This window comes from Ixodes scapularis, unplaced genomic scaffold (genome assembly GCF_016920785.2).
Source record: "Ixodes scapularis isolate PalLabHiFi unplaced genomic scaffold, ASM1692078v2 PGA_scaffold9__187_contigs__length_104089568, whole genome shotgun sequence".
Lineage (NCBI taxonomy): Eukaryota > Metazoa > Arthropoda > Arachnida > Ixodida > Ixodidae > Ixodes > Ixodes scapularis.
The window spans coordinates 89,398,302-89,417,844 of record NW_024609884.1 but is presented as its reverse complement, the minus strand read 5'-3'; positions in this window follow the sequence as shown (position 1 = coordinate 89,417,844).

Below are 19,543 nucleotides of genomic sequence, written 5' to 3'. Positions count from 1 at the left end.
TGTGCCTCGTATAACATGTTTGGAGGAGGCAAACAAAGCCACAGGCACTGCATAACTGTCGGTAAAGGGAGAAAACATGAACCGAAGTGCGTAGTATCCCAAATCGGAACTTTGCTTCTGGTTCTTCCCTTGATCGACTAGCACATCATATGTCAGTGTCCTAGAATTGAATGTTTGGCATTGTCTGATTTGCATCTCATCTACCAAGAGCATGCCATGCCTGGAGGACATGTTCTCGCCATTAAACTTCCTTTTCAGGGTCAAGAGAAAGTCAACGTCAAATCCACACTTCATCTTGCAGGGTTCTTTTTGTACGTCCCTCTACTAATCATCGTCGCCCGATCGGTATGCGCTCCGCCCTTCACCCAGGGAGTTACAGACTGCAACGAGAAGACAGCGAATGGGTTTACTGTACCTCCCGGTTGCCCGTCGTCGAGAGCCAGTAGTCCGGTTCCGCGGACCCTTGTTGTCGCCCGTCGATCAGAGCTCACAGTCGGGATCCGTGTCCGGGCCTAGCGATCGCTCTTCCCACGCCAGCGCTGCGTAGGCTGGCTTTCCCGCGCTATCAATGCCAGAGTCTCGCTGCGGAACCACCCCGGGATCGTCATGGCCTAGGCCGGATGGCCAGGGCTCGCCGTTTCCACCGGTCTTGCTCCAGACCTCGCTGGTGGACCGCTCCGGGGTTCGTCATGGGCCGCGCCAGGCAGCTTGGCTTCCACGTTCCTTGTCCAGCTTCAGCCTCGCTCAGCCCGCACTGTCCCACGCCAGCTCGTGACTTTTCCGCCGACCGCCTGTGACGTGCCCTCTGTCTCGTCTTTCACCCTCGGCTCCCACACTCTCCCCCCCCCCCCCCCCCTCAAGGCCCGGACTTCGGGGATTTCATGGGCCTCAGGGAGCCGCTGGGCTTCATGGGCGGCCGCTGTTGCTGTTTCCGGAGTGGCCACGTTGCAGCGTCCGAAAGTGGCGTAGATGGTGGTGGCTAGCGAAGCCGGCAAGCAATGCCGACCTGTCTGTCGCTTGCTGTCCCACTCACCGCGATGCAGCAGGAGGCTTGCTTTAAGCTGGTCCGGCCGACGCAGACGGACTTGCCCCGTTCCGCTTAAAGGTCACAGCGGGCTCAGAACTGCCCGCCTGAACCGTTCGTCAGGCCGAACAACTGTCAGCCACCCTGTGCACTTGGGAAAACGAATGGTCCCGTCTTCCCTCCCGGTGGGCTTCCTGGGTTCAAACTTAAGTAGTAATTCAATTACAGTAATTGAATTACTTTTCCTGGTAATTTGTAATTGTAATTAATTACTTTTAGCTAAAAGGAATTGTAATTGTAATTTAATTACCTTTTAGCGTCAGTAATAACAAACTTTCAGGCACATTTACAATTACTTTGCAAGACTTTGCGGCGCCGGCGCTTTTCCTCCCCTGACCACAGGGACGGCAGTACCAACACTACAGCCAAAGCGACGGGGGAGAGAGTGTATCCCAACCTGCTCAAAAGGAGGGAAAGGAGGAATGAGAAAGGGAGGCTGGGATAGAACGGAACGAACGGTTTTATAAACTGTAAAACAATTTAATGAAAACTTTAAGAAATAATTTGATAAATGAGGGGTACATTCACGTCCGTTTTAATTCCTGTTGCAGTTGAAATCTGTCTCTTCGTCTCGTTTACTTCCTGTTGCTCGTGTTCCTAGGGGCCTCTTATTTCTCATTCCCATCAGGGGGCTTTGGGGTTCGAAGTCGAGCTGGTTGGGCTCCAATCACATCATCCGGTCGAGGCGCGGAAGTTCAAGGTTTTCCTTACGCGTCTTCGTCGCTAGCATATTCGCTTACGTATTTCAGTCAACGTTGGGGACTTTTATTGTCCACGAATTATTTTCTTTTCTTTAGGAGTTCTTCACGTCCCTCTACTCTAGCTCGTTTATTGGTACCACTCAGAGTAAGTTATGATACTCTAACATCAAGGCGAAGACGCAGCAGGTCTTTTTAACAGGACTTACCCCGCCTTACTTCCAACCGCTGTTGCTACACTGCTCTTCCTCTCTCAATCCTCGTCTACCTTTTTGCATAAATTTTCATTATTTACTGTTTGCTCTAACACCTAACCCTTTCAACCGTTTCTAAACCGGATTGGAGGAGATTCCAAAACTTTACAAACCGCGGTTGTAGACTAGTCAAGAGCTTGTTTTAGAATAAAATAAAAATATAAAATAATTCATTTTTACTATTGAGAGTATAATAATGCAGGAGTTCATTACTCCAAACTGTTAAGTTTTCTAATTCTTTTAACTAATTTAATAAGAGAAAATTACAACACTTGACATTTATACAGCGGCCATATAATTCGTTAAAGTTATATGGCTCAAGGTGGATAGCTCTCAGAAATAAGTAATTGTAAGGTAATTGCATTACTTTTTAAAAGTAATTTGTAATTGTAATTAATTACTTTTGCGTAGTAGTAATTGTAATTGTAGTTAAACTACTTTTGGAGCAAAGTAATTGTAATTGTAATTAATTACTTTTGCGTAGTAGTAATTGTAATTGTAGTTAAACTACTTTTGGAGCAAAGTAATTGTAATTGTAATTAAATTCCATTTTGCAAGTAATTTACCCATGTATGCCTGGGTTACACCGTCTATGGCCGTCTTTCCAAGAAGCTATTCTGCGCAGAACAAACTGTTAAAACAACACTGCGAACAAATACTCAGCCGCAGATTGTGGCAGTGGCCATAGCCTCTACCGCCAAATTGCTTTCCGACGAGTTCGTGTACCATGCGACTAACTCAGCAAGTCCGCATTCCAGAGCGCGCTCCTGGGTTGCCAAGAACAGGGGGTTTCTTGTTTACTACCGCAACCTCATGTTATACGTCTTCCCCATCGTGACGACGGTGGTATCCTTTCAAGTCAGCGATGTGAACCGGGCAAGCCTCCTCCCTCGCGTGAGGGAAGAGGTAGCTTTCTCTTTTCTCACGAAGGGACAACAAGGGTCGGCGGGCCCGGACTACCAGCTCTCGACGACGGGCAACCGGGAGGTACAGTAAACCCATTCGCTGTCTTCTCGTTGCGGTGTGTCACTCCCTGGGTGACGGGCGGAACGCATACCGATCGGGCGACGATGATTAGTAGAGGGACTTACAAAAAGAAGCCTACATTAAAATGGCGCCCCACGTTGGGTGCCATTTTAATGTAGGGTTCTTTTTGTAAGTCCCTCTACTAATCATCGTCGCCCGATTGGTATGCGCTCCGCCCGTCACCCAGGGAGTTACACGCTGCAACGAGAAGACAGCGAATGGGTTGACTGTACCTCCCGGTTGCCCGTCGTCGAGAGCCAGTAGTCCGGGTCCGCGGACCCTTGTTGTCGCCCGTCGTCGAGAGCCAGTAGTCCGGGTCCGCGGACCCTTGTTGTCGCCCGTCGATCAGAGCTCACAGTCGGCATCCGTGTCCAGGCCTGCGGACCGCTTTCCCCACGCCAGTGCTGCGTAGGCTGGCTGTCCCGCGCTATCAATGCCCGAGTCTCGCTGCGGAACCACCCCGGGACCATCGTGGCCTAGGCCAGATGGCCAGGACTCGCCGTTTCCACCGGTCTTGCTCCAGACCTCGCTGGTGGACCGCTCCGGGGTTCGTCATGGGCCGCGCCAGGCAGCTTGGCTTGCACGTTCCTTGTCCAGCTTCAGCCTCGCTCAGCCCGCACTGTCCCGCGCCAGCTCGTGACTTCTCCGCCGACAGCCTGTCACGTGCCCTCTGCCTTCTTTCACCCTCGGCTCCCACAATGTCAACGGTAGATATATAACGTCTAATAGTTTTCACTGATGGTAAGGGTAGGCCGTATCTCTCTCTCTCTCAAGAAGCCGTACCCAGCAGGCGTCCGAATATGAAGCAACAAGCACAACAACAGCCAGTTGTCATTGTATCTTCGTCCTTTCTTGAACTCATGTCATGCTGCCGACTCGCACTCTGTCACCAACATTTGCTGCGCCTCTGAAAGGTTCGCTTCCAAAAATTATTTTCGCAGTTAGTTCTCATTGAGGTCTTTCAGTTTTTCTTGACAGGATGCCAACTCTTCAGTGATTTTTTCTTTTTTTTTTTTAGCCTTGAGCAGGCTGCACCTTGAACCGTTAGCAGGCAATCATTTGCTTTCTTAATGCCTCCACCTTGTGTGTGCTAGGTGGGCTAAATGGGATCCTGACTCGCTCTGCTTTTGGCGCATCTCCTTCCTTCACTTGTGAATTCGAGGTGTATTATCCAACCTCACACGAAACCCTCAGGGGTATTCTTTGTCCTGGGCGATGGGGCATCGGTTGTGCCACTAAAAACCAGCTTGATCGACGTAGCCACACTCAAGACGCACGTTCGCATATTTCTTGCGAAGTCATCTACCCGGAAAGAGATACAAAACATCGAGATATTTTTAGGGCTGCGGTGACAGTGCTCCAGTCCTCTGGACAGCGCAGTCGACATAAGCTTGGAATGGTAGCTGTCTGAAATTTGCGATCAAGCGCAAAAGCATACAGAGTGAACTCTGACTCTTTGACTTGCTCGATATGCAGACTTTTTGGAGACGGTGGCCTTCAAGATGACGATATGCCGGCTCGTATAAAACCCAAGCTGTGCAGTCCGTGTTGACAGAGTCTCTGGTGATTCTGCGCAGTGCTGGACAAGTGTGCGTTCGAGGGGTCCAAGCACAATTATGGACATTCGCTCTTGGTGCTCCTTTGACTTTCTGCAACACGTGTGTCTTTTGCTGTAGTCTGGTCATGAGCGTCAGCAGTGTTTGATTTTGGAAAAGTCACTCTTGGGGCCTCGTTGCTTGGAGGATCAAATAAGACCTCGTTGTTCTCATCCTGCGTCAAGTGAATTTCGGGTTCTTCGGGCACACTGGTTGTTTCAGTTGGTCTTTACTTCTATCTTGCCATTGGTGGACATGGTGGGTCCTAGGACAGGGGGGGGGGGGGGGGGCTTCCTTTTCTGTGGGGCTTGGGACAGGTATCTAGGATATGGAAAAATGCAAGGAATGACATCATCTGCAAGGACGGATCGTTTTGGAACGTCCAGCAGGAGTTTCCCTTCTAGCTCCGTGAAGTACCTTTCTTCACAATCTTATCGTCGCTGAAATGCTAACTAGAAACAGCATCTTAAGGGCCCAGTGGACGGTCCTTCCGAGGTATGGCATGAGCCCAGGCTTCCAGTCGTTCGGGGCCGAAGGGTAGGTTAAATAGAATCACCTTTTGTTTGCAAGAGAATAACCCGAGTTGCACTTCTGAATGAAGGATCTCCAGCTCGTTGTCATCGTCTTCAGCTGATGTCAGAACGCCGCACACCGCTACTTCACTCTTGAGCTCGTTAAAGGACACTGCAACTGAAATACATAGTTCTGTAGCGGTACAAAAATAAAAAAAGGGGGGGGGGGGAGGGGGCACTTGCGGTTCTTTTCCTGGTATTTTCACGCCTGGGGTCCGATTTTCGGCTGCTGGCTCGCAGACAAGGTATCGTCCGATACGTCGTCTGCTAACGCCAGTGTGTCGGTACAGATTTAATATTAACAGAAAGGCATAAACTTTGACATTTATAAGTTTAGTATTCCTTTTAAAAAGTGGGAGACATCGTATCATTCGCGCATGAAAAGAACTAAAAAGAGACAACGACGCGTCGTCTTCCAACTCCAAGACGACGCGTCGGTTGTTGGGCGCGCGCATGCGCCCTTGAGAGTACTTTATCAGGTGAGTCGCGCCTTGCCGTTCGCTGCACAGTGTCCTCACCTAAAGAGAATAGACCTTTTCGTCTCAGTAGTTACCTGACCGGTGGACAGAGGGAGCTGACGCACGCGGCGATATAAGGTGGCTTCAATTTGGGTGGTTTCGGTTTCAGAAAGCTCGCGGCTGTGTTGGTGTGCTATGTCGTTTTCGCTTAGTTTTGTGATATAAATGTATCCCTTGTGGTACAGAAACAAGGACAGAGTGGTGATAAGCCACTTTGAGAACTACAACGTAGCTACGAGCCTAAATTTTGGACGGTTTAATGAACACCTTCATCTGATCATGTTCCTCGTTCGACCAGATTCGGCGACGAAACAGCTGAAATGATGCAGGGGGAGGATTACGGATGTCTACGGCCGCAATGGACGTGCCCGCTGGTACTAGTTTCAATAAAACTTAACTAATGAAGAGACTAATGCTTGGAGGCACAGTGAAAAAGCAGGTTCACGACCTGACTAACAATTTGCAATTGTAGAGAACAGATGAACTCGCAAGTTTAGTGCTCTCACTGGTCGGCTTTCGAGGACACCAACGTTTTGCGAAAATTGCCGACCGGAAAACCCCCGTGTAATGACGCATGGAATGCAAAAAAGAAGCGATATTGTCTCCATCGGTTTCTTTGAAGGCATCAAGTGCTCGAGAGATGTTTTGATGGTCCATCCTAGGGCCCAGTGGGAAATGTTTTCAACTCTCAGCCCTGCTAAGGTATAGAAAACCAGTATTTCACTGTGTTGACCTTAGGAAACTATTTGTTATATAGACATTTCATTGCAACGTATTGAGAATATGAAATAAGGGACAAACCCGTCAACTGAAGACTGACGTCTGTCTTCCGTATACTTTGCGAAATAAAATTAAATAGTGCAAGAAACTTTTTCCTCCAGCAAGTTATGCTCAAGTCTAATGTCATGCACCACTTCATGAATTTGTGTAGGACAGGTCTTTGTTCGTTTGAATAGATACGCTTTTTACTTTCAGCGGCGTCGAGAGTAAATTCAGCATAGACAAAGTTGCACTCAAGTGATTTCCATGCAGACGGCTTCTTTTCGGCGCCACATATTGCGTGCCTCAGACGCTTTTGTCAGGCACTCGCAAGCTGTCTTTGACACGTTTTTCACCCGGGGATTGAACCCTGTCTCTGGAACTAAATATAATTGAATTGGATATCTTCAGAACATTTAATGAAGACATGAGCCGACCACAATGTATAGTTTCCTTAAATTCTTAAATGAACAGATGAAGGGAATGTTTATGTCGCAAAGATTATTCCGCCATAACCAAAAGCAACAGTTTTGGATTTGTTATGAAGGCAGAGCACGAACGCTTTGAAGAAACACACATAGCGACTACTTTCGTTGACTGTATGTGCCTTCTTCTTTAAGATCATGAATGCGTGCTCATAAATATACCTTGCGCTTCTTATTGCGCAACTAACACTTAGCCACTATCACTTAAGCGAATTTCCGCTGTCATGCATAATTGACCTCTCAACCCTCGTCTCTTAGAGAGATCTACTGGGTTATTCAAGGAGCGGCCAGGCTCTTTAAATCGATCGCAAAATTAGGTTTCTTAACCTATCGCGCTACGATTTTGTGCAGCGTTGCTCACAGATGGTGCATTTTTATGTAAAATTAGCAGAGAGCAAACTTACCTGAGGAAAAAGTAAAGAGAGAAAAAGGCTTAGCTCCTATGGAAATGCAGCGAAACCACCGGTCTTCAAACAATACGGAGCCGCTTCGCACGGGAGACAAGAGATGGCGCAAGCGGTCGCGACGCCACCAGCCACCATCGAACGAGCATACGTCACCGAGAGCCGGCGTCTTTAGCAGACGATCGTTTCGACTCAAACGCGGCGCGCGTTCCGCAGGCGGCGACAGTCGCAGAAACAAAAACAGGCGCGGTAACAACAAGGAACTGCAGAGCAGGTGACATCAGTACTCCGAAATAAAAACAGTCAAAATATCCCGACAAACCATTTTTTTAATCGATTCTCTGTCCATTCAATATGTGTTATTAGTAAAGATGATAAAATGATGCATTGGCAACTGATATCAGAAAAGCTCGCGCCGCTTTTGAGTCAAAACTATCGTCTGCTAAAGACGCCGGCTCTCGGCGCCGTATGCTCGTTCGTTGGCGGCAGTTGGCGTCGCGACCGCTTTCGCCCATCTCTTGTCTGCCGTGCAAAACGGCGCCGTATTGTTTGAAGACCATTGGCTTCGCCGCGTTTCCATAGGAGCTAAGTCTTTTTCTTTCTTTAGTTTTTTTTTACAGGGAAGTTCGCTCTTTGGAAATTTTACAAAAAAATGCACCATCTGTGGGCAACGCTGCACAAAGTCGTAGCGCGATAGGTCAAGAAACCGAATTTTGCGGTCGATTTAAAGAGCCTGGCCGCTCCTTGAATCACCCAGTACGTACTTGCTGTGTTTGTGTGTGTGTGGGGGGAGGGGGGGGGGGGTGCCAGTTATAACGCGGATTCCTTTCCTCACACGTATCCGGTAAGACAACGGTGCAAATAGAAATAACTTGTTATAAAATAAACTGCACAAGTTGTGCACATAATGACGGCATGCTAGTAAAAATAAGTATCAGACGACACTTCACAAAGCAAGACAAAAATTGCGGTAAAGCGCGAGCAAAAAAAAGAATACCGCGCCTTCGCCAAAGAGCGGAGTGGAGAGAGGAGCGACGATTTGAAGTCACTTTATGGCGGCCGCTTCAAGTGATTCCAAGATGGTAGCGCCCATGCGACGGAGGGTCAAAGGGTCTATATATCTTCAACCCTTAACCGGGACCAATCCAGATTCCACTCACCGACGGCGCGGATCCGACCGCGAATCCGCAAGTGTAAGCGAACCATTAGAGACGACGACCCGGCCGAGAAATGAAGAAAACACGAGTAAAAAGAAAAGGACACGCATACAGACATCGAAGACAAAGACGAAGACAGATAGATAAACGAAAGACTGTAGCCGGCCGTGATGATTGAAAATGTGCTTTGACATGCAGCTTTTGTCCACAGCCTGGGCCTCTATGGCCAGAACTTCGTTGCGGCGTTCAGGGGTCCGTGAGTTTGGTCCATGTTTTCTTAATGACTAGCACGCCGTACACCTCCAGTCGTAGCAGCGAAGGTGAACACGTTGTATTTTAATTTGTTTCAAGGAATGTTTATGCAATCTACACAGTTATTTATTGGTACGATTTCAATATGTGTTCATTCAAGCGTGCCTTGGATAGCTTGACCGGGTGAAACAATTTAAAAAAAACACGGCGTTGCTAGTTTTATCAACATACCTTTTGCGGCAATGTTTTCTTCGGCAACATTGCTTACATAGTAATAATATATTAGAACAAGAATGTATGCGCTTGATTTATTTGTTTTAATTTAATCTGAATACTTTAATTTATGTTTTGGGCATAACTGGGCCGTTTTTAAGCGTAGCAGTACCAGTGGCTCCAAGGTTCGGTTCCAGTGATGGCCTGTCAACAACTATATTGTGCGTCGCGCGACGGGCGTCGACTCGCATGTGTCTTGGATTGACAAATCTCGCCGCGTATCGAGTTTCACCGCCCATGTGGGCCCTGCTTAATCCTCGACCCACCGTCCACTGCATAGGAACGGGAGCTGCTTACTAGGGCAGAAAGTGACTATTGGAGAGTTTTAGTAGATCGTTCCAACACCTCCCACAAGAATACCCGATAACGATACGATGCATGTGCAAAGGCTGCGGCAAATCGCGGGTATTGGAGTCATCGGAACTATCTTCCCTATCAGTGCACTCGCCCCTTCGTTGCATTTGACGGCATGCCAGACGATTTGTTTAGGCCGCAACGTTCTTTCGACCATTCTCGACTATTGGTACTTTGAGTGCTCTGCGGGGAAGTGCGTGCGCAGGCATTTCTTTTCGAGAGTATACTCTGCCACCTGAACCCAGTGGCTGGATCGGGCGACTCGGGAGCGTGGACGGTATTACGGGCGGCTCCTCGCGACGTGGTTCGCCCAAGCGGCGTCCGCGAAGTCGAGACGGCGATGCGGTAACCCGTTTTTCACCGCGTCGTTTCGGCAGCTCCCCCGGTGGTCGTTACTGGACGCCGAGCGGTGGTGCGTTTGTGCTCCGCGGTATCAGCGAACAAACGCGGCAATAAAGGCAGAAACTGGGTTAGTCCTCCCATACCTGCCGACGTAACTGTCGTCGGCGGCGGGTGGCGGAAAGTAGCGACCATTCGGTCCCGCCTGGAACCCGTTTTCCGGGCGCCCGTGGCTTCTTTTCGCAAGGGAAAGGGTCACGGATGGCCGTTTTCGATTACGAGGAGCTTTCGATAGGCGGCCGTGCACGCACATTGCGTGCCGGTGCGACCGCGACGTGATCGTCGGCTGAACGTACTCGACTGTTGAGACAGAGGGCGCTCTCTCCTCCGGTGCGCCCTTTAGCCCGTCGAAGGGGATCGCCGTCGTCCCCTCAAGGTGACCGAAAAGGGGCTGCTCTCGGGCCGCGCCCTCACTCTCCTCGCTGGAAAACTCCACTCGCTATAAAAAAAAAAAAAAAAGCACGGAGGCACGCGCATTTGCGAGATTGCGCGGACTCGGCGTAAAATCGTAAAAAGGCATGTAGGATAGCGTGGGGGCCGTTGGCTCTCCGCGCATTCTTTTTAGGCGGGCACTTAATATATGCTTCGATGTCTAATAATCGAAGCTAGGTTGCTTCGACCAAGTGCTCTGCGATGGAGAAAGGAAAAATACTCAACTGAGATATCCTTTTAAGAGTAACTGGCCCTAATGATTTCCTCGCCCTAAAGGCCCCCCCCTCCTTTTCCCCCATACATACACACACGTACAAAGATACACAATATTAAGAGAAATACCCTGTCAACTGACGTATGACAAACCGCGGCGCGGTCTATCTTTTGGAAATATCATCGTTCATCCTCTTGTCATCCATGAAATCTAACTTATCTTTGCCCCTTATTTTTCTGCGCCGAAAAGTATCTCGTCTATCGCTTTTTCATAAAATGTACTGCTCTATCCTTACTCTAAAAGAAAAACGTATTCTCCCTCCCCGCACATCTCCTTTCGCCTTGATCATCAGTAGAAAATTGGGATTCCCTAGTGTCACACCTCCGCCTACCTCGACTCTTTTATTCCCAAGGCATCCTCAGAGTGGAACCACCTTCCCGCATCTTTAGTGTCCATATCATCAATTGATTCTTTTTGAGACGCAATAACCAGCCATTTTTATTGGGTACTGAAATAAAAACGTATTCTCCCTCCCCGCACATCTCCTTTCGCCTTGATCATCAGTAGAAAATTGGGATTCCCTAGTGTCACACCTCCGCCTACCTCGACTCTTTTATTCCCAAGGCATCCTCAGAGTGGAACCACCTTCCCGCATCTTTAGTGTCCATATCATCAATTGATTCTTTTTGAGACGCAATAACCAGCCATTTTTATTGGGTACTGAAATAAAAACGTATTCTCCCTCCCCGCACATCTCCTTTCGCCTTGATCATGAGTAGAAAATTGGGATTCCCTAGTGTCACACCTCCGCCTACCTCGACTCTTTTATTCCCAAGGCATCCTCAGAGTGGAACCACCTTCCCGCATCTTTAGTGTCCATATCATCAATTGATTCTTTTTGAGACGCAATAACCAGCCATTTTTATTGGGTACTGAAATAAAAACGTATTCTCCCTCCCCGCACATCTCCTTTCGCCTTGATCATCAGTAGAAAATTGGGATTCCCTAGTGTCACACCTCCGCCTACCTCGACTCTTTTATTCCCAAGGCATCCTCAGAGTGGAACCACCTTCCCGCATCTTTAGTGTCCATATCATCAATTGATTCTTTTAGAGACACAATAACCAGCCATTTTTATTGGGTACTGAAATAAAAACGTATTCTCCCTCCCCGCACATCTCCTTTCGCCTTGATCACCAGTAGAAAATTGGGATTCCCTAGTGTCACACCTCCGCCTACCTCGACTCTTTTATTCCCAAGGCATCCTCAGAGTGGAACCACCTTCCCGCATCTTTAGTGTCCATATCATCAATTGATTCTTTTTGAGACGCAATAACCAGCCATTTTTATTGGGTACTGAAATAAAAACGTATTCTCCCTCCCCGCACATCTCCTTTCGCCTTGATCATCAGTAGAAAATTGGGATTCCCTAGTGTCACACCTCCGCCTACCTCGACTCTTTTATTCCCAAGGCATCCTCAGAGTGGAACCACCTTCCCGCATCTTTAGTGTCCATATCATCAATTGATTCTTTTTGAGACGCAATAACCAGCCATTTTTATTGGGTACTGAAATAAAAACGTATTCTCCCTCCCCGCACATCTCCTTTCGCCTTGATCATGAGTAGAAAATTGGGATTCCCTAGTGTCACACCTCCGCCTACCTCGACTCTTTTATTCCCAAGGCATCCTCAGAGTGGAACCACCTTCCCGCATCTTTAGTGTCCATATCATCAATTGATTCTTTTTGAGACGCAATAACCAGCCATTTTTATTGGGTACTGAAATAAAAACGTATTCTCCCTCCCCGCACATCTCCTTTCGCCTTGATCATCAGTAGAAAATTGGGATTCCCTAGTGTCACACCTCCGCCTACCTCGACTCTTTTATTCCCAAGGCATCCTCAGAGTGGAACCACCTTCCCGCATCTTTAGTGTCCATATCATCAATTGATTCTTTTAGAGACACAATAACCAGCCATTTTTATTGGGTACTGAAATAAAAACGTATTCTCCCTCCACGCACATCTCCTTTCGCCTTGATCATCAGTAGAAAATTGGGATTCCCTAGTGTCACACCTCCGCCTACCTCGACTCTTTTATTCCCAAGGCATCCTCAGAGTGGAACCACCTTCCCGCATCTTTAGTGTCCATATCATCAATTGATTCTTTTAGAGACACAATAACCAGCCATTTTTATTGGGTACTGAAATAAAAACGTATTCTCCCTCCCCGCACATCTCCTTTCGCCTTGATCATCAGTAGAAAATTGGGATTCCCTAGTGTCACACCTCCGCCTACCTCGACTCTTTTATTCCCAAGGCATCCTCAGAGTGGAACCACCTTCCCGCATCTTTAGTGTCCATATCATCAATTGATTCTTTTTGAGACGCAATAACCAGCCATTTTTATTGGGTACTGAAATAAAAACGTATTCTCCCTCCCCGCACATCTCCTTTCGCCTTGATCATCAGTAGAAAATTGGGATTCCCTAGTGTCACACCTCCGCCTACCTCGACTCTTTTATTCCCAAGGCATCCTCAGAGTGGAACCACCTTCCCGCATCTTTAGTGTCCATATCATCAATTGATTCTTTTAGAGACACAATAACCAGCCATTTTTATTGGGTACTGAAATAAAAACGTATTCTCCCTCCCCGCACATCTCCTTTCGCCTTGATCATCAGTAGAAAATTGGGATTCCCTAGTGTCACACCTCCGCCTACCTCGACTCTTTTATTCCCAGGGCATCCTCAGAGTGGAACCACCTTCCCGCATCTTTAGTGTCCATATCATCAATTGATTCTTTTAGAGACACAATAACCAGCGATTTTTATTGGGTACTGAAATAAAAACGTATTCTCCCTCCCCGCACATCTCCTTTCGCCTTCATCATCAGTAGAAAATTGGGATTCCCTAGTGTCACACCTCCGCCTACCTCGACTCTTTTATTCCCAAGGCATCCTCAGAGTGGAACCACCTTCCCGCATCTTTAGTGTCCATATCATCAATTGATTCTTTTAGAGACACAATAACCAGCCATTTTTATTGGGTACTGAAATAAAAACGTATTCTCCCTCCCCGCACATCTCCTTTCGCCTTGATCATCAGTAGAAAATTGGGATTCCCTAGTGTCACACCTCCGCCTACCTCGACTCTTTTATTCCCAAGGCATCCTCAGTGTGGAACCACCTTCCCGCATCTTTAGTGTCCATATCATCAATTGATTCTTTTAGAGACGCAATAACCAGCCATTTTTATTGGGTACTGAAATAAAAACGTATTCTCCCTCCCCGCACATCTCCTTTCGCCTTGATCATCAGTAGAAAATTGGGATTCCCTAGTGTCACACCTCCGCCTACGTCGACTCTTTTATTCCCAAGGCATCCTCAGAGTGGAACCACCTTCCCGCATCTTTAGTGTCCATATCATCAATTGATTCTTTTAGAGACACAACAACCAGCCATTTTTATTGGGTACTGAAATAAAAGCGTATTCTCCCTCCCCGCACATCTCCTTTCGCCTTGATCATCAGTAGAAAATTGGGATTCCCTAGTGTCACACCTCCGCCTACCTCGACTCTTTTATTCCCAAGGCATCCTCAGAGTGGAACCACCTTCCCGCATCTTTAGTGTCCATATCATCAATTGATTCTTTTTGAGACGCAATAACCAGCCATTTTTATTGGGTACTGAAATAAAAACGTATTCTCCCTCCCCGCACATCTCCTTTCGCCTTGATCATGAGTAGAAAATTGGGATTCCCTAGTGTCACACCTCCGCCTACCTCGACTCTTTTATTCCCAAGGCATCCTCAGAGTGGAACCACCTTCCCGCATCTTTAGTGTCCATATCATCAATTGATTCTTTTTGAGACGCAATAACCAGCCATTTTTATTGGGTACTGAGATAAAAACGTATTCTCCCTCCCCGCACATCTCCTTTCGCCTTGATCATCAATAGAAAATTGGGATTCCCTAGTGTCACACCTCCGCCTACCTCGACTCTTTTATTCCCAAGGCATCCTCAGAGTGGAACCACCTTCCCGCATCTTTAGTGTCCATATCATCAATTGATTCTTTTTGAGACGCAATAACCAGCCATTTTTATTGGGTACTGAAATAAAAAAATGAAAGCCGCTTACAACTCCCTGTAACGCCGAATTGGAGCGCAGCTCTTGAGGAGGAGGAGGGAAGGGCACTGGGGGGGGGGGGGGGGGGTTAAACTAACCAGGGGGGGGGTCACGCGACCCCCAATGCCGATGATGTCATCACTGACGTCCCTGATGACGTCATCAGTGACGATGACGATGCGGGTACCGATGACGTCATTAGTGACGTCACTGATGACTTCACCAGTGATGATGACGATGACGATGCGATTGTCGGTGACGTCATCCGTGACGTCGCTGATGACGTCATCAGTGATGATGACGATGACGATGCGGATGCCGGTGACGATATCAGTGACGTCACTGATGACGTCATCAGTGATGATGACGATGACGACGATGCGGATGTCGGTAACGTCATCAGTGATGATGACGATGACGATGCGGATGCCGGTGACGTCATCAGTGATGATGACGATGACGATGTGGATGCCGGTGACGTCATCAGTGATGATGACGATGACGATGTGGATGCCGGTGATGTCATCGGTGATGATGACGATGACGATGTGGATGCCGGTGACGTCATCAGTGATGATGACGATGACAATATGGATGCCGGTGACGTCACCAGTGATGATGACGATGACGATGTGGATGCCGGTGACGTCATCAGTGATGATGACGATGACGATGTGGATGCCGGTGACGTCATTAGTGATGATGACGATGACGATGTGGATGCCGGTGACGTCATCAGTGATGATGACGATGACGATGTGGATGCCGATGATGACGATGACGATGTGGATGCCGATGACGTCATCAGTGATGATGACGATGACGATGTGGATGCCGGTGACGTCATCAGTGACGATGACGTCATCGGGGGGTCACGCGACATCGGCGGGGTTCACGTGACCTCGGGGGGTCACGTGACCTCGAGGAGGGGTCACGTGACCTCAGGGGAGTCACGTGACTTCGGGGGGTCACGTGACCCCCCACGAGGTCACGTGACCCCGGTGGGGGGCTCGCGCGGTGCATTATGGGACATTTCCCATGATGCACCGCGCGGTTACGCCAACGGCGACGCCGACGGCGACGGCGACGGCGACGGCGACGCCGCTCAAGCCAGAAACGGGTCCCTAAGAGCTGCGCTCTAAAACGTATTCTCCCTCCCCGCACATCTCCTTTCGCCTTGATCATCAGTAGAAAATTGGGATTCCCTAGTGTCACACCTCCGCCTACCTCGACTCTTTTATTCCCAAGGCATCCTCAGAGTGGAACCACCTTCCCGCATCTTTAGTGTCCATATCATCAATTGATTCTTTTTGAGACGCAATAACCAGCCATTTTTATTGGGTACTGAAATAAAAACGTATTCTCCCTCCCCGCACATCTCCTTTCGCCTTGATCATCAATAGAAAATTGGGATTCCCTAGTGTCACACCTCCGCCTACCTCGACTCTTTTATTCCCAAGGCATCCTCAGAGTGGAACCACCTTCCCGCATCTTTAGTGTCCGTATCATCAATTGATTCTTTTAGAGACACAATAACCAGCCATTTTTATTGGGTACTGAAATAAAAACGTATTCTCCCTCCCCGCACATCTCCTTTCGCCTTCATCATCAGTAGAAAATTGGGATTCCCTAGTGTCACACCTCCGCCTACCTCGACTCTTTTATTCCCAAGGCATCCTCAGAGTGGAACCACCTTCCCGCATCTTTAGTGTCCATATCATCAATTGATTCTTTTAGAGACACAATAACCAGCCATTTTTATTGGGTACTGAAATAAAAACGTATTCTCCCTCCCCGCACATCTCCTTTCGCCTTGATCATCAGTAGAAAATTGGGATTCCCTAGTGTCACACCTCCGCCTACCTCGACTCTTTTATTCCCAAGGCATCCTCAGAGTGGAACCACCTTCCCGCATCTTTAGTGTCCATATCATCAATTGATTCTTTTAGAGACGCAATAACCAGCCATTTTTATTGGGTACTGAAATAAAAACGTATTCTCCCTCCCCGCACATCTCCTTTCGCCTTGATCATCAGTAGAAAATTGGGATTCCCTAGTGGCACACCTCCGCCTACCTCGACTCTTTTATTCCCAAGGCATCCTCAGAGTGGAACCACCTTCCCGCATCTTTAGTGTCCATATCATCAATTGATTCTTTTAGAGACACACTAACCAGCCATTTTTGTCAGCAATCACCCTGACTGCTTTTGGTCTTGTTAAATCTTTGCATTTGTTCTCATTTATGTATTATGTTTTGTACTTGCCCCTCCCCTCTGTAATGCCCTCGGTCCCTGAGGGTACTGAAATAAATAAATAAGTTCTATACTGTCTCAGCGCAGACCTATTTCCTTAATACATTTGTTCGTGCTTCGCCGCTTTCTGCTGATCGCAGTTGTTACAGACCTTTTGTAGAGGTAGGTTAGCGCTTCGCGCCGGCTCTCGAGAGTATATATGCTAGGAAATCCGTGTGCGAGCGCCAGGTAGAAATTCCGTTTCCGAGGGCCGACACTTGAGTCGTCGGGGTGGTTGAAATCACTGTTGCCAGTCATGTGAAGCTTGAACTGAAATGGCGGGGAAGGGTTTTCCGTCCTCCAGAAATCTTCAGACAGTTGCATACAGAGTAAAACGATATCGCCTGAGCATCCCGACACCGTATCTCAAGCACAGGAAATGGCAGTTTCCTATCGTAACGATCGGCAAATACGCACGCTCTGCATTAAGCGCCATAATGGCGGCGCCCACAAGAAGTTTCACTAATGGAGTGATGATACTTTATTCGTAGCTTCTTTGGTGACTGGTAACACTACGCGAAAACTCTCTGTTGTTTCTTCATGCGGTCTGCGAGTATACAGGCATTGTTAGTGCTTGCGTAAAGCGGCAACTCAACGCGTGACGCACACATATACACGCGCGCGCGTACACCTACACGTGCACATACATACACGCACGCACACACAGGCATACACGGACACGCACATATGCACACACAAGCACACACAAACACGCGCGCACGCACGCTCACACGCACACGCACGCACACACATTAACACATCCCTAAAATACTGAATGGATATAGGAAGAGCTCAGTCGTCATACGGGCGTGCCGTGCAGGGCACGACACCGGACCTTATCGTTTACAGCCTGTTTCGCATTTTCATCTCCTGATCACGTCGAGACTCCCGAGACAGACGGCACCCGACGCGTGCGCTCTCTCTTTGCTGGAAAGAATACGGAGTATCGAGATTTTGTAATAGGGAAAACAAAATAATGCCCGCATTATTCAGGTAATAATTCTTTTATTATTTATTATTATTTATTTTTGCTCTGGTTGTGAGCATGTCTGAACTTGAGTGTGACTAAGGGGATCGGTGGCCGGGGGAGGAAGGGGGGGGGGGGGGGGGGGCGAGGAGTGTGTTAAGGCACGTAGGACGGAGCACGTGGAGGAACAATTCATGCCCGTTTCGATCTGGATGAGCTCCATATGCGCCGTCCGGTCGAGTATCACTGCGCGACGCACGTTCAAGACCCCAGGCTAGCAGTCATACTTCCCTGGCTAAATTTATCATCTACACCGGCAGAGCCTGTCAAACTAAAGTCACGCTGTAAAAATATTTAAAAACATTTTTTTTTTCTTTTAGAATATGCAACGGGAAAGGCGGGTAAATTCTCGATATTTTTAAAATTATTTTTGCGATTTTTTTTTTTTAAAGTTTACTTTCCAACACGTGACTTGAGAACACATTCTTTAGTGTTCAATTTTAAAATGAGTTTTCACGGCGGTTGTTGGCCTGCAGGTGCGAAATAAAAGAGACAGAGAGAAACGGTGTGAGGCAGATAAAATGTGTCCGAAACTTTCCTCATTCGGAGTCGGCCTCGTTGTTACGTGGCCGAATAATGGCGCTATTAGTGGCAAGCCCCTAAACGACGCAAGGAGTAAAACGAGGGACTATATTCGAAAACGTAAACGTGCACCTGCGTACGCCACCTGGTATGAAAGGAAAGGTGTATATCTCGAACTTGAATCTTGTCCAGTAGAGGGTATTTTTGACCCTTTGAACAGATAAACGAAAGTGTCGCTCTTGCGAGAACACCATTTTTGCATGTTTCGCTTAAACTCTGGGAAACAGTATTTATGGGAATGCTACTCGGTCGCTTATAAACTTTCTCTTCGACATCTTTCGAATAAAACACGTATGATTGCCTCCATAAATAAGGTATTTCGGGACAGGCTCGAGGAATCGATGTCCGAGTTTCTCCACACAGACAGCTTCAGAAAGGAAGGGCGTGGCAGGGAGCGATTATTACCGCAGCCAATGAGGTTGCAGCAGTATCCGATCGCTGAACAGCCAATCACGAAGCAAAGAGTGCGAACCACGCCGCTTACCCTCTCCCCCCTTCTAGCCTGTCCACTGTTGCCTGATTTCTTCTTCCCCATGGTGAGGAGGATATTCTGCCTTGCAGTATCTCGAGTCTGGTTGTCGGCCTTTAAGCTCTCAGTGACAACTGCATACACACGAAAAACGCTATTTGAAGACGAACGTTTCCCCATTTTAATTCGGATGAACTTCTTCGGCACCGTTTAAATTATGCGAACTCGCTCATTGTGTCAAAACTATGACAAAACACATTTAAAGGCCGACGTACATTTGTTGGCGCTTTCCACTTTTGCCCGCCTCCTTCTTTCGTCTGTCCTCTGCACTCTTTACCTTGGCCCAACGTGGCTCCCCTCGCAGCTTAGGACAGGGGAGCGCTAAGAAGACTATATTCGCTGCAGAAAACCGAGGTTGGTACGTCGGCCTTTAAGTAGCTAACTTGTCTTTGTAGCTAGCTTGTCGGGAGCCAATCAAGTACCGCCAAAGGTGCATCGTAACGGCGCTCGTCGTCGCGTGCGGTTTCCCTCGGCTAAAGAAATCACGCACGCTGAATACGCTGCAATCCG